The sequence below is a fragment of the Lepidochelys kempii genome, chromosome 1 (genome assembly GCF_965140285.1).
Source record: "Lepidochelys kempii isolate rLepKem1 chromosome 1, rLepKem1.hap1, whole genome shotgun sequence".
In the NCBI taxonomy this organism is placed as follows: Eukaryota; Metazoa; Chordata; order Testudines; family Cheloniidae; genus Lepidochelys; species Lepidochelys kempii.
The window spans coordinates 287496206-287514236 of record NC_136380.1 but is presented as its reverse complement, the minus strand read 5'-3'; the positions used below and the strand labels follow the sequence as shown (position 1 = coordinate 287514236).

The window sequence follows — 18031 nt, the reverse complement described above, 5'->3', positions numbered from 1 at the left end:
AAAAACGTCCGCATTTAGAACACTAGTTTCTCGCCCAGAGAACTGAGTGGATTCCCATGCAGCCTATCTGCTGCATTATATAGCAGGAATCTGACATAATGTAGTCACACAGTACAGCCCCTCATTTTGCAGACCTTCTTTGAGGTGTCAGTATTTCAGTGGAAACCCTGCGTTTCACTGAATATTGATAAATGCCACAGTGGAACAGTGATTTTGGTGGGAGTCAGGAAAATTACAAGATTTATTTTAAATTACATAGAAGCCTGGCTGTATTTTCTCCAGACACTACAGAGTTTGCACTTTTTTTCATTGGGCTGTTTTTGGTAAGAGGGTCCTTAAAGCACATGGACTCTGGGTATAAATCTGTCCCATCTAGGTTTCATAAAGTTGGGGTTCCAAGTAAAGACAATGTTAACCACTATCATAATAGTCAAACAAATAAAAAGCAAATAAGGCAATTAAAAGTTGCTGGAGGGAAAGGAATGAGAGAAATATAACAGATGTGGGGCCAACTATGATTGTTCTTTTCTAAGGGAGGAGATGACAACTTACACTATTTGCAGTCAGATAAAAATATTTTAGGCATTTAAAAAAAAAAGTGAAGTAAGTACTGGGTTGAATTTCAGGGTATAGTAGATTCCATACTCTGGAACCCTCCTCAGTAAAGGCATGTTTGTTTTACCAACCTGAGATGCAAAGATGGTTCACTGAAAGGCTATTGGTGTATGACTGCAGACACCTGTCAAAATGAGGCCTCCGCGTCTAATATAGCTTGGGCCTATAGCATTAAAAGTTTGAAAAACCAACATTGTCAGTTTATAGTCCATCCGTCAACTTAGGGCAATGTAAAGAAGGCAGGACTGGTGTAAAATACTGAAAATAAATGTGTGCTGTTGCATACTGAACAAACTGGAAGCTCTGGAGAAGCCCCATGGACAGGGAATTGCAACTGAGTTTATGGTCATGCGATCATGTGGTGCTGCTACAAGGCTACCCTGGGATAAAGAAAGATGTAGTCTGTGCAAATTGTGCAACTGTAAATTTGTTCCATGTATAATATGGCAACTGTTGTGGCAAACTGAATGTACCTTAAAAGGGGAATGTTTGAAATGCGGATTTCATAACTCATTAACTCAATCCTTTAAAAACACATTTTTTCCTTAGCTCTGTGAGAGCACCCAGTACTCAAGTATTTTTCATTAAGTATGTAGGTTGACTTTTATAAAATACACTCCTTATATGCTACTTAAGTATTTTTGCAACACAAAAGAATTTGGTGTTAAACAAGGTTCAGTAAAAGGGATGTAACTAAACAAATAGCAAGTAATCTTAATGACTAAAAAGTCTACGACAGTTGTGGATGAAAACAAGAGATGTCAAAACTGAAGGAAAATCAATTACAATGTAACTAACCTCTAGATAATTTAAAAAAAAATCTTTTTTTTTAGGCATGACCTATTACATAATCCAAAGCCAAAACAAAAAACCTCTTGCTCTCAAATTTAATTACTGTGTTGTAGGAAGTCAGCTAGTGGTGATTTGAATCAGTAAATGTTGCTGTTAGTGATGTGAGATTCCATATTCTTGAGATCACAGCTAGTTTACTGTTAGAAAACTGATTTTAGAAGTATATGAGAAGCTCGTTAAGGTGGGACAACAGTGGGGATTTCACTCTCCGAAGCCAATCATCCAAGTACGGTAGAAGTGTATTTCTTGTCATCTTGGATGTGCTGCTACTACCATCAGATATCTTGTGAAAACTCTTAGGTTGTAGACAGACGGTAGTGATAGTGGTTGAACTGAAGAGATGTTCCAAACCTGCAGCCGAATCAGCACACAGCTGTGGCCCATGTGACGTCCTCAGAGCCATACAGGTAGTATTGGATGAGTCCCACAATGGTAAATTAATTGAGAACCACTGATGTATTCTGAGGGCTGGGTGAATCACTACTTGAAAATAAGTTTCCTGAAGGTTAAGAGCAGAAAACCAATTCTGCTTCCAAAGAGTTGATTATGGAAGCTAGTGTCAACATTCTGAATTTGAGCTGGTGAATTAATTCTAATTGTCTGAGGTCTAGGATAAGATGCACTCGCACGCACACCTTTTTCTTTTTTTTAATAGGGAAGTAGTGTGAATAGAATTCTTGAGTTGGTACTTCTGTTGCTTTCTAGTTGAAATAAGGAATCCACTTTCTTCCCTCTTTTTTTTTTTTCCCCATGTAAGGTTAGTTCTTGAAGAGGAATGGGGGAGGGGACTAAAAAGGGGGCAAGGACTATAATGTAATGTTTTCATGCATAAGATACCTACATTTAAGAATATTTTATGCAGGAATTGTTTGGCAGAGAATAAGCCCTTTTTTCAACATACTGGTCTTTAAAAGAGTTCTATAAGAGGCAGTGTCCAAGCAGCAATAGGGTTGTCATTTTTAGAGCTATGCTAATTTGAGTTCTCAATAATAGAGTTAAATATTAAGTATTAAAAATGGTCCATTCTCGGGCCCCTCCATATCATTTTTCAAAGTGGGGTGTTCACCATCTCCATGACAACTAGAGCCTTTGCTCTAAGGCTGAGCTCCAGAGTTGTCTGCCTACAAGCTGCGTGCACATGAGATTATTGCAGAAGCTTCTGCAGGATTCTTAAAAGATTATCAACAAGTGTGTCTCAAATTCTTCAATGGCTCTGAGGCTTTTCCTCAAAAAGACTAAACTTAAAAAAAAAAATTAGGTTGGCTTTCTGAGGAGGGTTTGGAGAACAGCACCTCGCCTTCTCACCCTCTCCAGAAATGGCAGACAGCAGGCCACAGGAATTCAGCTCCCAGCAAGCACGTGGCCAAGGCCATGTCAAGACAGTTGAGCAGACTGCATGGAAGCTTCTTTCATGGAGACCAGGCCAGAATCAGTGTCAAACTTGGGGGTAAGTTTTTCCCCTTCCCCAAAATATGGGATCCCTTTTCTTTTCTGCTTGTCCTGAAGGCTGAGAGTTTTCACTGGAGACTCCTGAATCTTGGGGTAAGGCATGGTCTCACCCCATGACAATCAGGAGGATGAAATTCCTGTTTCAAGCCAGTTAGTAGGTGTGGACTGTGAGATGGCTGAGAAGGCTACAAAGCATCTCCCCTTTCACACAAGCTATTTTACTTGCAAGGCCACAGCTGTCTCATTTCCTGTCGCCTCCCTGATACCAACGGGTCCCTTGTCTCCAGTGGCTTCAGCTCACACCTCATTCTGTGCAGTCGGTTCTTGCTTAGCTTGGACCCAGCAGCAAGGAGCACAGGGTAAAATGATTTGAATTCCCTCCTTGGGAGATGAGCCTGCTATATCTCCCCTTCTATCCTCCAGAATTCACACAGGAGGTCATAAAGTGGCTACTCTTTTTTCCTTGTAGAGAAATGAGGGATATATGCCTGCAGACTGTCCTTTCAATCTCTCTGATAACGCACTTTCCCCCTCAGAGGGCTTCTCCCCACTTCTCTTGAAGGTTTGATCCAAGGTCTGGTGAAGAGTGTTTCTCACAATCAGATCTTAAAAGGAAACCGCAAAGTCGTAACACGTCTCATGAGTGTCCCATCTAGGTCTCTAGGAGAAATCTCTAAAGTTGAGGCTTTTGAGCAAGATGCTCAGACTGACTAAGCTTTCCATAGTTAAGCACAAATTGCACAGGGAGAGGATCTAACTTCACAAGTGCTTATGGATTTTTAGAAAATGAAACAAACAAAATAACTTGCAAAGTTGAAGAGCCATGTTGTTCATCCCCTTATTTGAGGGTGTGATTTTAAGATGGAGTGGCAATTCCCTACCTAAAGTCTTCATTAGTCTGCCTAAGGTTAAGCCTGTTGTGACTTTGTTAAAGGGCATAATCATACCAGTTGAAGAGAGTAATCTTGCTAAACCCACAGATGAGAATAAAATCACTCAGACTAAACTTGGATACAGTAGTCTCAGCCTGAGCGTCTGGGTGTAGTCTTATTGTGGAGGTCTATGCTTAACTGTTAGCAGCTTGTGAGCATGCAGGGGAAAAAGAAAAACAATCTATTCTAAACTAGATTTCTTTATTAGCTTTTTTAGGACTGATGCTTCACCTGATTCTGACTTGCTGTATGTAATGTTGTAGCCATGTTGGTCCCAGGATATTAGAGAGACAAGGTAGGTGAGGTAATATCTTTTTATTGGTCTGAAGCTCTGTGTAAGCTCGAAATTTTGTCTCTCTCACCAACAGAAGTTGGTCCAATAAAAGAGATTACGTCATCCACCTTATGTCTTTAACTTGCTGAACATTCAAAGCTTCAAAGTTGTGTCCCGGGGGCAGCTATGGCTGCACTTGAAGAAACTGGAATTACAGGCTAAACTCTGATACCCTTCCAAATATCTTGTTGTAAGCATTTTGGGAGCATAGAAGCAAAGCAGACGCTGAGACTTTAGACAAGGGGTTAAGTCCTTGCCAGTGAGAGACACTTCAAATTACCTTATTTCAGCAGGTATTTCCTTTGAAGCCAATCCTCCTCCAGATTCCAGCATGGATATTACAAATTGGGAAGCGGTCGTTCTCTCTCGTGGACTTGGAAGACCAAGACTGGGATTCTCTGGAAAACCATCCAGCCTTCAAAGCTTCTTATTTTTTGGGTTTCCCAATTTTGGGAAGAACTCCCTCCCCTGAGCAGGGATGCTTCAGGGTGGGCCCTGATCTAGAAGTGAATCACCTCCAGAGAATAGGAGCTTGAGATAATCAGGGAAGGATATTCAGTAGAACTCACTTATTGTCCTAGGGAGAAGTTTATCCTTTACTCACAGTAAATTAAAATAAATCCGCACTATCAGCAAGAACCTTTATAGCATCAGAAGATGAAGCGTGCATAGTCCATCTCCCACACATTGAAACAATAAGAACCAGTTCTGTGAGAGATGAATATTTTGGAAGAAGTAAAAGATTCTTTGTGGTACAAATTTTAGATCTCTGGTTCCTCAGAAAGTCCAGAAGGAGATCATATATTCCAGTTAGAAATACTAAAATCCATCATTGCAGCATTTTCTTTCCAAGACTTTGGAATGTGAAAATAAAGCTCCCAGAGATCTACTGAAGATGTGATTGGGGAGACTCACCCAGAGATACTTAGTCTCTGCTACAACAAAGTATTCCCTTTTTGGACTCGTAACGTCTACATGGATATTCACAATTCATCCCTTCCTTCAAGTGAAAGGGATACATGTTTACCCTTGTCTGGACAGCCTTCTTGTCATATTACACTGGACCCAGCAACCATTGCTAAAAAGCCATCAGAAACATGGCTTTGAGCAAACAGGTTTGAAGAGCCAATTACAGCCCTCATAAAACTCCAGCATCTAAGTTATTGTCCGGGACAATCTCTTTATTTCGGGGAGGCAGGAGGGAGAGAAAAGAAAATAGTGTCTTATTTGCCAAACATTAGCACATTTCTCATAGGAAAAATCTGACTCAGCTCCTGGGCTAGTTGGTCTTGTGCGTATGCCTGGCACAATTCTTGCTTTGCTTCCAGCCAGCAATTGCAGCAAAATAGTATATAAAGTTCTTGGTCCAGATCCAGTATTGGTATCTCAATGAACTCATTCTTAATATTATTTAACGGCTGCCTGATGTTGAGTCTGGAGGAACTTGTCATCTGCACAGATAGCAGATCCCATGTAAAGGGAACATAGCTGGACCCCTCATTGACTTGGGAGAGGGATATAGCCCAGAGACGAGATATAGAGTATAACCTGTCTCGTTCTGTGAGCCGTCAAGCATACACCTGCATTTCCAGCATTTTTGATTCTTTGGAAACAGTCTGTATGTGCCTGCAAAGGCTGAAGATCTTCAGCCCTGCTGGGAGAAATATTCTTGCTTGTGCCCTTGGCAGAAACAAGCGTGCATGCTCGCTTGCTCTCCTTCCCTCCCACCATGGTTCTACACAAAGAAGGAAAGTTAGCATCTGAAGATGAACTTAGAACCAAAGGAATGCAGTTTACAACAGCTAGCCTTTCTGTGCCTCATGGGTCAGACTTAAAGCCTATTTGTGAATCCGTTTGCATCCAACTCCATTTGGAAAGCCAAGAGGTACCATGTGAGATGCACACTCACAAGCGGAGGCTGTGGTCCCCATATCTTTGAAAGTGGGCTAAAAGTCTCCTTTTTTTTGTTTTCTTCCTAACCCCAACTCCCTGCAGCCACTGAGGATCAAAATGGTAACACAGATTGTGAAGGAGCAGACTATAGTGATTACACCTCATTAAGCCTCACGGCTTGGTTCTTAGACCTGACCCATTGGAACCTCGTCTCAGATCCCACCCCTGCCCTTCCCACCCAATACTGCAACAGGGACCCATCTTGAACAAATATCCAGTGCTGCCTAATCAGTCAGCTGGGAAACAGATAGGAAAGAATTACAGGTGCTCATTCTAAGAAGTTGATAAACATTCTCCTAGAGAGATAAGGTGGGTGAGGTAATATCTTTTATTGAATCAACTTCTGTTGGTGAAAGACACAAGCTTTCAAGCTACACAGAATTCAAGTCACATTCTGGGGTGCAGTCCAGCCCAGTGAGGAGTTGTCACTGTCTGCCCTGTTAGTGCCTCAAAATGCCTTCCTGCTTCTCAGCTCCTCAGAGCTAAGATCAAGCATAGGTAGTCTCTTGGCTTATCAAAGGCTGTGATCAAGCATCTTGATGTTTTTAGGCTTTTGGCCCTGAGATGAAAAACCTTGTCTGTGTCTCTTGGACCGTGAAGTACAAACATTATCTCCTAAACTAATATCTGTTCTTATCAGTTTAATGTCTGCTGTAGCTCTCTTGACAGGGTGTTTCCAGCCAGCATACAAGCATGCACTGAGTAGCTGTGTTAAGGAACTCTGGTTCAGCGCTCTGATTCCAGTAGCCTGCTTGTTATACCACTGCCACTCTCTGGCTTCCATCAGCCTTGGTTACACCTGGGAAGATGACCTGAAGAAGAACTCTGTGTAGCTCAAAAGTTTCTTTTTCACCAACAAAAGTTAGCCCAATAAAAGATACTACCTCACCTACTTTGTCTCTCTAATGTCCTGGAACCAGTGTGGCTACAACAGCAGTGCAAAAAACCATTCTCCTAGCATCTCGGAGGAAATTCACAAATGATGTCTATGTATCACATGATGATTATATATTGGTGTTACAAGGGATACATATCAGGGAAGGTCAGATGATGCAAAGGACACAGTGGTTTTTTTTGCAAGACACCCTGACCATGGATGTCAAGGGCAACACTTTTTTGTTTTAGAACAGTGGTCCCCAAACTTTTCATGGTTGCCCCCCTGACTCCTGTTGCCCCCCCAAGCTGAGGCCACTTCTCCCGGGGAGGGAGCGGGGGAGGAGAGAAGGGCACAGACAAGGGTAAGGGGAGCCCCGGCTGGGGTCAGGAGCGGAGCCAGGATTGGGGAACTGTGGTGGTCGGAGACCAGGACTGGAGCAGAGCTGGGGATAAAGAGGGGCTGGGTGGCACTCCCTCCCTGCCCCCCATGGGGGCTGGCCCTAGGCCTCACTGTGATCCCTGAATGTTCCTCCATGCCCTTCTAGGGGGGTGAGCCCCACAGTTTGGGGACCACTGTTTTAGAAAGACAAGTCAGTTTCTGTTGGTATATCGCACTGTAAGAAATGCATAAGAATTTCTCATTATTGCCATGTAATAGATTCCTGACAGCTGCCACTCTTATCAGTCCTCTGGCAATATGCAGGTTCTTGGCATGATCTTGATCTATGTCCTACAAGTTCGAATAGAACTACCTTTCAGTCTTGCAGGTGCTTTTCCCTTCTCACTGAAAGTATCTTGCTTATTCACCACTTTCTTGTCGAACAGTGTTTGTTTTTGGCAGGCTCTCGATGAAACCTGACTTATACTTTCTCTCAAACATGGTAGTTCTGTGAATTAGCCAGCCCTCCATCCCCAAGGTGACTACAATCTTTCTTATATAATAGGAAGTTTTATGTTGCCCTTCTGGTTGAATCCAGACATCCTAGGGAAGTAGAAATGCATAAGTTAGACATGAACAGAGCCTACAGGTAAAGATATTCATAGCAGAGACATTCAAAGCTCTTCTCCTTTTGTTTCTATGCACTCTGTGAAAAGACCAGTGACTTTTTTTTGTGGATGGAAATCTTAAAAGGAAATCTGTAAGGCTACTAAAGGGTTTTCCATCTGCTTTTTCAGACACTAGACTTGACATCCTGAAGCATTTGGTAGCTGTAGCTCACAAAAGCTTGTGCTCAAATAAGTTTGTCTCTAAGGTGCCACAAGTACTCCTTTTCTTTTTGTGGATAGACTAACACAGCTGCTACTCTGAAACCAAGGATTACTGGGGTACCCTGTTCTGTAAATTCCTTTTCAGTTCTACAGGAGAAAATGGAATCCTCCCTCCCTAGGGATGATTTACTGCTTCCCACTATGAAGACTGCAACATGGAGGGGTCTGAAAGGGAAAATTCTGTTTTATCCATGAATTTTCATTTGAGGAACCTCCATGTTGCAGTCTGACCCTCCCTCAGAGAATTGATTAATGTCCAATTCTCCTTCCCTTCCCCCCACCACACACACTTCTTTCTTAAGAAGTTTGAAACAGATGAGGGTATTCTTCCAGGAAACTCCTAAATTTCTTGTAAAGGCTCTGCTGCAAATGGTTTGTGTTGACTAGCACTTAGAAACTTTTATACAGCTTCCAAAGCTGGAAAAAAAAAATCTCCAGAATGATCATTAGTTCTTCCTGAGGTGTGCCGAAGCCCACGCTCCCGAAAGAGATTTAGTATGCTTCCCCTTGCCATAGAGATGGGGACTGCCCTACTACGAAGACTAGCTGACATGGAGGTTTCTAAAAAGAAAACTCACAGGTAAGAAAGAATTTTCCCTTTCCAGTGAAGGGACTTGAAATACTGTACACTAAATTTGAAGTCTGAACAGGTTGCAGACTCAAAAGCTTGTTTGTTTTTTTCTTGTTTCAAGAATTTAGAAAAAATAATCAGTCACTTTTTTGTTTTTTCCCTTTTGTAATTTGGTGCTGGTGTTACCACTGGTATTTTCAGCAGAATGCTTCCGTTAAATAATTGACAAGTGTTTTTTTTTTTTCCCCCCCACATAGTTTCCCAGGATTTTTAAATGATTTCCAGTTTTAAAAATCAAGTTATGATTTTACCAAGAAGAACCTGAGAGCAGAAAATATGTTTAGTCATCTGCTTTGTGATGGTGCTACAGTCTCATACTTAATTTAACCTGAAAAGTGAGCAAACCAGACACTTAATAAAAATGTGATTAAATGGCAGAGATTACTCTGTAGCTAAAAGCAGTTTTGTAAAGTGAGTTTGAAAATTATTTGAGGGATTGTTGTATTTCAGTTTAAGTAGAAGTAACTGTCCAGCAGGCCGTGACTTGAATTCACTGCCCAGAGGGGATGCCATGAAATAGAATTCTTCCCAGGTTCAATCCACATCACAAACATAACATGTTTTTCCAGTTATTCAACTTTCCTCCTTCAAAATCTCAAGGATTTATCCTGAAGCTTCAAATTAAACTAATTTCCAAATTTTTTGTTTAATGAGCTGGCCCTAGAATTAAACTATGGCATTTAAGTGGGGGACAAACAGAAATTGGACTTACTGAGGATGAAACCTTTAATGTTTCTGCTATTTTAAGAATGTCTTCATAAAGTTCCAAATTGACTATAGTCCTTTTTCTTGGTTTGACAGCAGGCAGTTGTGAAAACCCAGTTAGGTATTTCTGAAGCCTTTGACCATGGTAGTACTACTGCAACTGAAAAGTCTTAATTGTAACATTCAGAGAGTGCTTGTAAGCTTTTTTTTGGTATTGCGCATTAAATATTTGCTTTCAACTCTGGTACAAATGTATTATATTAAATTCATTGTTGGCTAACTAGTTTAGAGTTTAGACAGACCATGACTTTCATTTTACTGTTTTAATATGATACTTATTTTGAGAAATAATATTTAGGAATGGGAAGAATTAAAACTGAGGATTTGATCCTTGTTCTGTTACATTTGTATTTTCTTGGATTTTAGTACCCAGGTATCCCAGCATTAATTCTATTATTAAAACATGTACTGTAATGTAAATTAGTGATCTCAAAAACATTCTGTTTATCCAGTATCTTAAATTAACTGTTAAAGAAATGTACATAGTGGAAAAAATAGTTTGTTAGCTTCATTCTCTTCACTCTTTGGTCACAAATTTGTGGCCCTAATGGAGATCCTAAGTTTAAAAACCAGCAAACAAAAAACCTCACACATCACACACAGCTTTAAGCTAAAGATGAATTAATGCATCTCAGGAACAATGGAATAACTCTAGCTACTCTGTTTTTTGGTGCTAGATAAGTTAATGTTCAAAACCACTTTAATTTCTCTATCCTTTATCTTCTCTACCTTTTTAAAATCAAATACATATGATATGTAATGTTAGAATTTAGGGTAAGCATTAAAATAAAAACACAACAGTTCTGTGTTCTAGTTTCAGGACTCAGGGCTAAGCCCCTTCTTAAAGAAGAAAAATATAAATTAGAAAGCTAGATTTTGTGTGTGTATACATACATGTGTATACATGCATGTTTGCCCTTTAATTTTAAGGTTAAAAAGTAGACGTGGTCTGCCAAATTGTTGCATTTAGAATGCTCTAGGTGAAAATGATGGATGTAAGTATATTTAGCTTTTAGCTGTGGTCAGCCGTTCTCATGACTGAATACAAAATCTACCGGCGGGAACGGTTTAAAAAATAAATAAATAAATAAATAAAAAAGGGCTAGACTTCCTTGAGGTAAAAGAATGTGCTAGAGAAGGAAAGGTATCTTTCAATGTCTTTTGACTGAAATAATATTTTATAGATGTTTTGAAATGCAAGAACTTAAAATTGAGTTATTGGGCAAAGTGTGTATGATCACAGGACTACTCATTGCTCAGTCAGAACTGGAAGCTAAGAGCAAATGGACCTAGCCATGTTGTAGCTATTGGATTTGAAGAGCCATACTCTCCTTAACTAACTCCCAGATGATGGGAGAGCTTGCAAAGGGTGAGGGCTAGAGAAAGAAGGCTCCTTTTCTTTCCCTTTCCACACTAATCACTTTATTTTGTTTTTAACTTACTTCCTCCCCTCTCCCCAAAATTAACAGGTTGCAAAGTCAAGCAATCAAAAATTAGGAATTGCCAGATTTAAGGTCGCCTATTCAACTTTAACTCTGCCCCGTTGTGCATCGAATAAGGTGGAGGTCTTGTGCAAAAATTTGATTGTGTAATTTAAAACTGTATCATAATGCATGGATGCAAGGGGCAGGATGAAATTATATCAAGACTGGAAGATGAGACTCATGGAGGGCAAAGGTAGTGAAGTTTATATAGTCTAGTAAAGAAGATTGTGAGGAGGACATGAGTTTACAAATCACTAAGTTACAGTAAAAGCTAGAGTAGGCAAACTTCAGGTTGGGTGTTAGGCAGTTGTCCCTGAAAGAGCACTTTGACTGGAAATTTAGTGCAATTATAGAAATAATTTATACATCCTCACTTGCTGCAAGGCTTTGACATTGACTACCACATGTCTTTGAGGCAACAACATAGCCATGTTAACCGTGTTTGCACTCTATAAATTCCTTTCCGTGTATTTGTGTGTCTACACACACCTAAATGTACAGCATATGACCAATGGTCATCCTACATCTATGCACAAGTCAAATTTGATTGAAGTTCAGCAAAGCTTGTGCAGTTTTGTATGTGATTGTAGTGTCTTAAATGTGATCACAAGTTTTTGTTATAGCCTAATGAAAAACATAGGCAGCGTTATGATAGTCTGGTTTTGAAAGTCCAATGTAGCTACTTTACTTTTTAATCTATATAATTTAAAGATGGGTTATCCATACTATCCCTAATTATTAACTTGTATTACCTTGTCACCCAGGAGCCTTGCCATGGATCAGGACCCTGTTGTGGTAGGCACTGTAAAAATACAGGACAAAATGATAGTCCCTGCCCCTAAGAGTTTACAATCTAAGTATAAGACAGCAGATGTCTAAAGATATATAAATGAATACAAGGGAACAATGACAGAGCATTGGTCAGCTTGATAAACAGTGCTATCACCAGCCTCATCATTGTCAAGTATTTGTAGGCATCACATCAAAGGAGGTAGCTGAAGGTAGTTAAAGGGGTAGCTTTACAGATGTTCCCAGGGGGTACCTCCCAAGAGTGAAGGACAACATGGGAGAAAGCACAAAGGTGCTTGTTTGAAAACAGGTGAGCAGTGGAAGTTGGCATCATGGCCCGACTGAAGGTGGGAGTCAACCTTTCAGTATTCAGAGTAGCAGCCGTGTTAGTCTGTATTCGCAAAAAGAAAAGGAGTACTTGTGGCACCTTAGAGACTAACAAATGTATTTGAGCATAAGCTTTCGTGAGCTACAGCTCACTTAATCGGATGCATTCAGTGGAAAATACAGTGGGGAGATTTATATACATAGAGAACATGAAACAATGGGTGTTATCATACACACTGTAACCAGAGTGATCACTTACGGTGAGCTATTACCAGCAGGAGAGCGAGGGGGGGGACCTTTTGTAGTGATAGTCCAGGTGGGCCATTTCCAGCAGTTGACAAGAACGTCTGAGGAACAGTGGGGAGTGGTGGGGGGGGGGGAGATAAACATAGGGAAATTGTTTTAATTTGTGTAATGACCCATCCACTCCCAGTCTCTATTCAAGCCTAAGTTAATTGTATCCAGTTTGCAAATTAATTCCAATTCAGCAGTCTCTTGTTGGAGTCTGTTTTTGAAGTTTTTTTGTTGAAGTATTGCACTTTGAGGTCTGTAATCAAGTGACCAGAGAGATTGAAATGTTCTCCAACTGGTTTTTGAATGTTATAATTCTTGACATCTGATTTGTGTCCATTTATTCTTTTACGTAGAAACTGTCTAGTTTGACCAATGTACATGGCAGAGGGGCATTGCTGGCACGTGGTGGCGTATATCACATTGGTAGATGTGCAGGTGAACGAGCCTCTGATAGTGTGGCTGATGTTATTAGGCCCTATTATGGTGTCCCCTGAGTAGATATGTGGACACAGTTGGCAACGGGCTTTGTTGCAAGGATAGGTTCCTGGGTTAGTGGTTCTGTTGTGTGGTGTGTGGTTGCTTGTGAGTATTTGCTTCAGGTTGGGGGGCTGTCTGTAAGCAAGGACTGGCCTGTCTCCCAAGATCTGTGAGAGTGATGGGTCGTCGTTCAGGATAGGTTGTAGATCCTTGATGGTGTGTTGGAGAGGTTTTAGTTGGGGGCTGAAGGTGATGGCTAGTGGCATTCTGTTATTTTCTTTGTTGGGCCTGTCCTGTAGTAGGTGACTTCTGGGTACTCTTCTGGCTTTGTCAATCTGTTTCTTCACTTCAGCAGGTGGGTATTGTAGTTGTAAGAATGCTTGATAGAGATCTTGTGAGTGTTTGCCTCTGTCTGAGGGGTTGGAGCAAATGCGGTTGTATTGTAGAGCTTGGCTGTAGATAATGGATCGTGTGGTGTGGTCTGGACGAATGCTGGAGGCATGTAGGTAGGAATAGCAGTCAGTAGGTTTCCGGTATAGGGTGGTGTTTGTGACCATCGTTTATTAGCACCGTAGTGTCCAGGAAGTGGATCTCTTATGTGGATTGGTCCAAGCTGAGGTTGATGGTGGGATGGAAATTGTTGAAATCATGGTGGAATTCCTCAAGGGCTTCTTTTCCATGGGTCCAGATGATGAAGATGTCATCAATGTAGCGCAAGTAGAGTAGGGGCATTAGGGGACGAGAGCTGAGGAAGCGTTGTTCTAAGTCAGCCATAAAAATGTTGGCATACTGTGGGGCCATGCAGGTACCCATAGCAGTGCTGCTGATTTGAAGGTACACATTGTCCCCAAATGTGAAATAGTTATGGGTGAGGACAAAGTCACAAAGTTCAGCCACCAGGTTTGCCGTGACATTATCGAGGATACTGATGGCTTGTAGTCCATCTTTGTGTGGAATGTTGGTGTAGAGGGCTTCTACATATATAGTGGCCAGGATGGTGTTTTCAGGAAGATCACTGATGGATTGTAGTTTCCTCAGGAAGTCAGTGGTGTCTCGAAGATAGCTGGAAGTGCTGGTAGCATAGGGCCTGAGGAGGGAGTCTACATAGCCAGACAATCCTGCTGTCAAGGTGCCAATGCGTGGGATGATGGGGCATCCAGGATTTCCAGGTTTATGGATCTTGGGTAGCAGATAGAATACCCCAGGTCGGGGTTCCAGGGGTCTGTCTGTGCAGATTTGTTCTTGTGCTTTTTCAGGGAGTTTCTTGAGCAAATGCTGTAGTTTTCCTTTGGTAACCCTTAGTGGGATCAGACTTCAAAAACAGACTCCAACGAGAGACTGCTGAATTGGAATTAATTTGCAAACTGGATACAATTAACTTAGGCTTGAATAGAGACCGGGAGTGGATGGGTCATTATACAAAGTAAAACTATTTCCCCATGTTTATTCCCCGCCCCCACTCCCCACTGTTCCTCAGACGTCCTTGTCAACTGCTGGAAATGGCCCACCTGGATTATCACTACAAAAGGTCCCCCCCTCGCTCTCCTGCTGGTAATAGCTCACCTTAAGTGATCATTCTGGTTACAGTGTGTATGGTAACACCCATTGTTTCATGTTCTCTTTGTATATAAATCTCACTGTATTTTCCACTGAATGCATCCGATTAGGTGAGCTGTAGCTCACAAAAGCTTATGCTCAAATAAATTTGTTAGTCTCTAAGATGCCACAAGTACTCCTAACATTTCAGTAGTAAGTGAAAGGCCTTGTAAGTGAAGACAAAAAGCTTATGTTGTGATAGAGAAGGAGAAGCCAGTGGAGGGTTGCAAAGAGGGTTGACATGCTAAGAATACCCATTGATACTATCCTACGCGTTCTGTAGGATATGGAATAAGAGACATATTGCTCCTCTGTGCAGCCTCCCCAATGTGTCTGCTATACCCTACATGTCTGTGTATCTGGTACTTCCCTTCTCTCAGGTAGGTGGGGTATCGGCAGAGAGTGGGCATAGTCCCCCATTGCAATGATTCTCAACCGTTCCAGACTATCGTACTCCTTTCTGGTCTCTGAATCCCAAACCCTGCTGCCTGGGGCTGAAGCATGTAGCTTAGCTTTGCGGGGGCCCCTGTGGCATGAGGCCCCAGGCAGTTTCCATACTTGTCACCCCCTAATGCCAGTTCTGCACTTTTAATCCCCTCAAAACCTCTCCCGTAACCCCCCTGGGGCTCATGACTCCCAGGCTGAAAAACACTGATCTAGATGAATTGACGTAACCCCTGGAAGACCTGTGCATACCCTCGTTGAGGACAACTGCTCCAGTGCACCAGTATTAGCAGATTTCTTCTCTCTGCAAGCAAGATGGGAACAGGAAATGTATTGTGATTCTGAGACCCTGGGGTCCACGACATAAGCACCATTGCACAAAGATTTGCCTCTTATACAAAACTATAGCAGTCTAGCCCTATACAGTGCCTCCAAAATATACTGTTGACTATGTATAAATGTACATTAATAGCAAGTTTTTGCTGAAGGAAAGTATGTATAAAGACAAGTTGTTCAACTTTTCCCCCCTCACTTATATTTTTAGTTCAAGTGGTTGCTAATGTGAGAAGACAACATGCCATTTTGAAGTATGACAGAAGTCCTGATGCTGCAGCAGAGGCTAGGAATATTAATGGCCAAATCTAGGTGAGTGAATTTAGTTAAGTTCCATCAGTTCTCAAAGTTCCATACTGTGGGCCTTTTAACCTCAATTCCACATTGTCTCTTAAACAGCTTTAAGTGCTCTGTGTCCTAAAACGTTAAGGAGGTAAAACCATAAACTCCTCTGACTATTGAATTATATTTCCCTTCTCCCTTTCTGTATCTCTGTTTCCTCTTCTTGGGGGGGTAGTGTTGAAATTTAAGTACCAGATCTCTTCACTTCATCTACAACTCCCTTTGCTCTATATCTGCTAGTCACTTTGCAGGTTGATTTTGTTGTCCTTCAAAATCGCTCGCACTGGCATCCCAGTTCTGCCGTTTACAGCTTTGATCAATGTAATTTTTACACCAAAGAAAGAAAGAGTGAGTGCATCACTGCTGCTTAGTTCTGTTATCAGTTTGTCAAAAAGGTTAAAGGAAGCCCTAAGACTGGGCATACGTAGCTACAGTATCTCTGTTTAAAGACTGACAAACACTTCCCCAATGTAACTGAAACAGCTCTGCATCCATCTGGAAGCGCTCTGTGGACCACAGAGCGAGAACTTCTGTTTTAAATGTGTTTATTTGTATTAACTTTAATATCTAGGTGCACTATAGCTACCTTTCATAATTGTTTTCAAGAGTACTTCCTCAAAATAAATGAGCAGGATCAATAGACTACAGGACCCCTGCTGCGCGCCCCCCCCCCCCCTTTGTGTAAGGATCCATAGGCTGTCTCCACAGTGCCTGTGCTGGGGAAATTCTCCCTGAGCCAGAACTTGGGCTTTTAGAGCCTTTTGGCCCAGTGTGAAGAGTTTGGAGGGGGGTGAGGGTCTCACCACAAAACGTTTCCAAATGTCATGAGAATTCAATTCACAACTCACATGAGCTGGTTACTGCAAGTTTTACTTATGGCAGGATTCTCACAACTTTGTATTGAGAGAGGTTTTTTTTCCAGTCAAATTGTAAGAAAATAAAATTTTAAAAAGTGGAATGTTATCATTATTTTAATATTTTTATAATAGCTTGTGTGATTACTGCAAAATACTTCAGACATTTGTCATCTCAAGGAGAACTATTTGTGCATTTGGTTTTGTTGTGTCAATGAGATGTGTATATACAGGTTTCAGAGTAGCAGCCGTGTTAGTCTGTATTCGCAAAAAGAAAAGGAGGACTTGTGGCACCTTAGAGACTAACCAATTTATTTGAGCATAAGCTTTCAATGAAGTGAGCTGTAGCTCACGAAAGCTTATGCTCAAATAAATTGGTTAGTCTCTAAGGTGCCACAAGTCCTCCTTTTCTTTTTGTGTATATATAGTTAGTGGATGTTATTGGGGTGTATGAAAATTTAAATTAAATTCCTTTTAAAACTTAAAATTAATAGGTATATTTAAAAAAATATATTTAAAATTGACAATCTAGCCTAAACTTACTAAAATGTATTAAATCATTTAATTAAAAAAAAATCAAGCAGTACATATTAGATGCTGACGTTTAAAAGATAGAACACTGACTTGGTGAAAGCCACTAATTAAGTACCTAGAACCAAAGTGTGTTGAAATGTGAAACCAACTCTTGATAGCAGTAGTCTCTTCTGCAGATAGAGAAAATATTTTCTTCAAATCAGTTTATTCCACTAGTTTTAGTTCAGTGACAGGTTCATTCAAAGTTAAGAAACTGGTTGGTAATCAAAAAAGCAGGAAAACTTGTTTTCCTCTTCCAATCTGTGAATAAAAATGAGATACGAGAGAGTGAGTTGACTAGTTTTAAAATCTTGAAAGACATGATGACCAGAAACTATCACTTCAATTCACTAACTCAGGTACTTATTTTGTTTAATAAATCAAATTTAAATACAAAATATGTTTTGGTAAACTTACTTTCTCCCTTAGATATCTATCATATACAAGGTAGTTTTATTTAATTAAAAACAGAATTTTAAAATTATTTTATTAATTGAATTTCAATTTCCGTCCAAATACAACTTGACTCAAATCACGAGTAAAATATTAATCTAGTAAGTAAATTCATCATTAACTATTTTCTAACATAACAGAATGTAAAAATTAGTACTCTGAAATGTTAAGCTATATAATTGCTTAAATAAATACAAACAGATATAAGGTATACTCCTGATTAGCCACAAGTACCAAATTTAGTGTAAAGGTTATATTTAGTAGTTGCAAATGAACACGTTTTTAATGATTACATCAACCAGTAAGAATCATCTTTGGTTTTTTTGCATTTGTTCTTTTTGTTTTCCTAACAATGACCTTAATCAAGGTTTCCTGTTTGTTGATTTAAA

At 40.5% G+C, this 18031-nt stretch overlaps 1 protein-coding gene across 6 annotated transcripts in view; it reads left to right on the top strand.

Annotated features, from left to right (window-relative positions):
* FRS2 (fibroblast growth factor receptor substrate 2) overlaps positions 1–18031 on the top strand; it is an 81029-nt gene that overhangs the window by 47535 nt on the left and 15463 nt on the right. For all 6 annotated transcript variants that reach the window (XM_073327810.2, XM_073327808.2, XM_073327807.2 and 3 more), the window contains one exon: positions 15632–15732. The gene's annotated coding sequence lies outside the window, so the exon portion shown is untranslated. The remainder of the gene's footprint in view (positions 1–15631; positions 15733–18031) is intronic.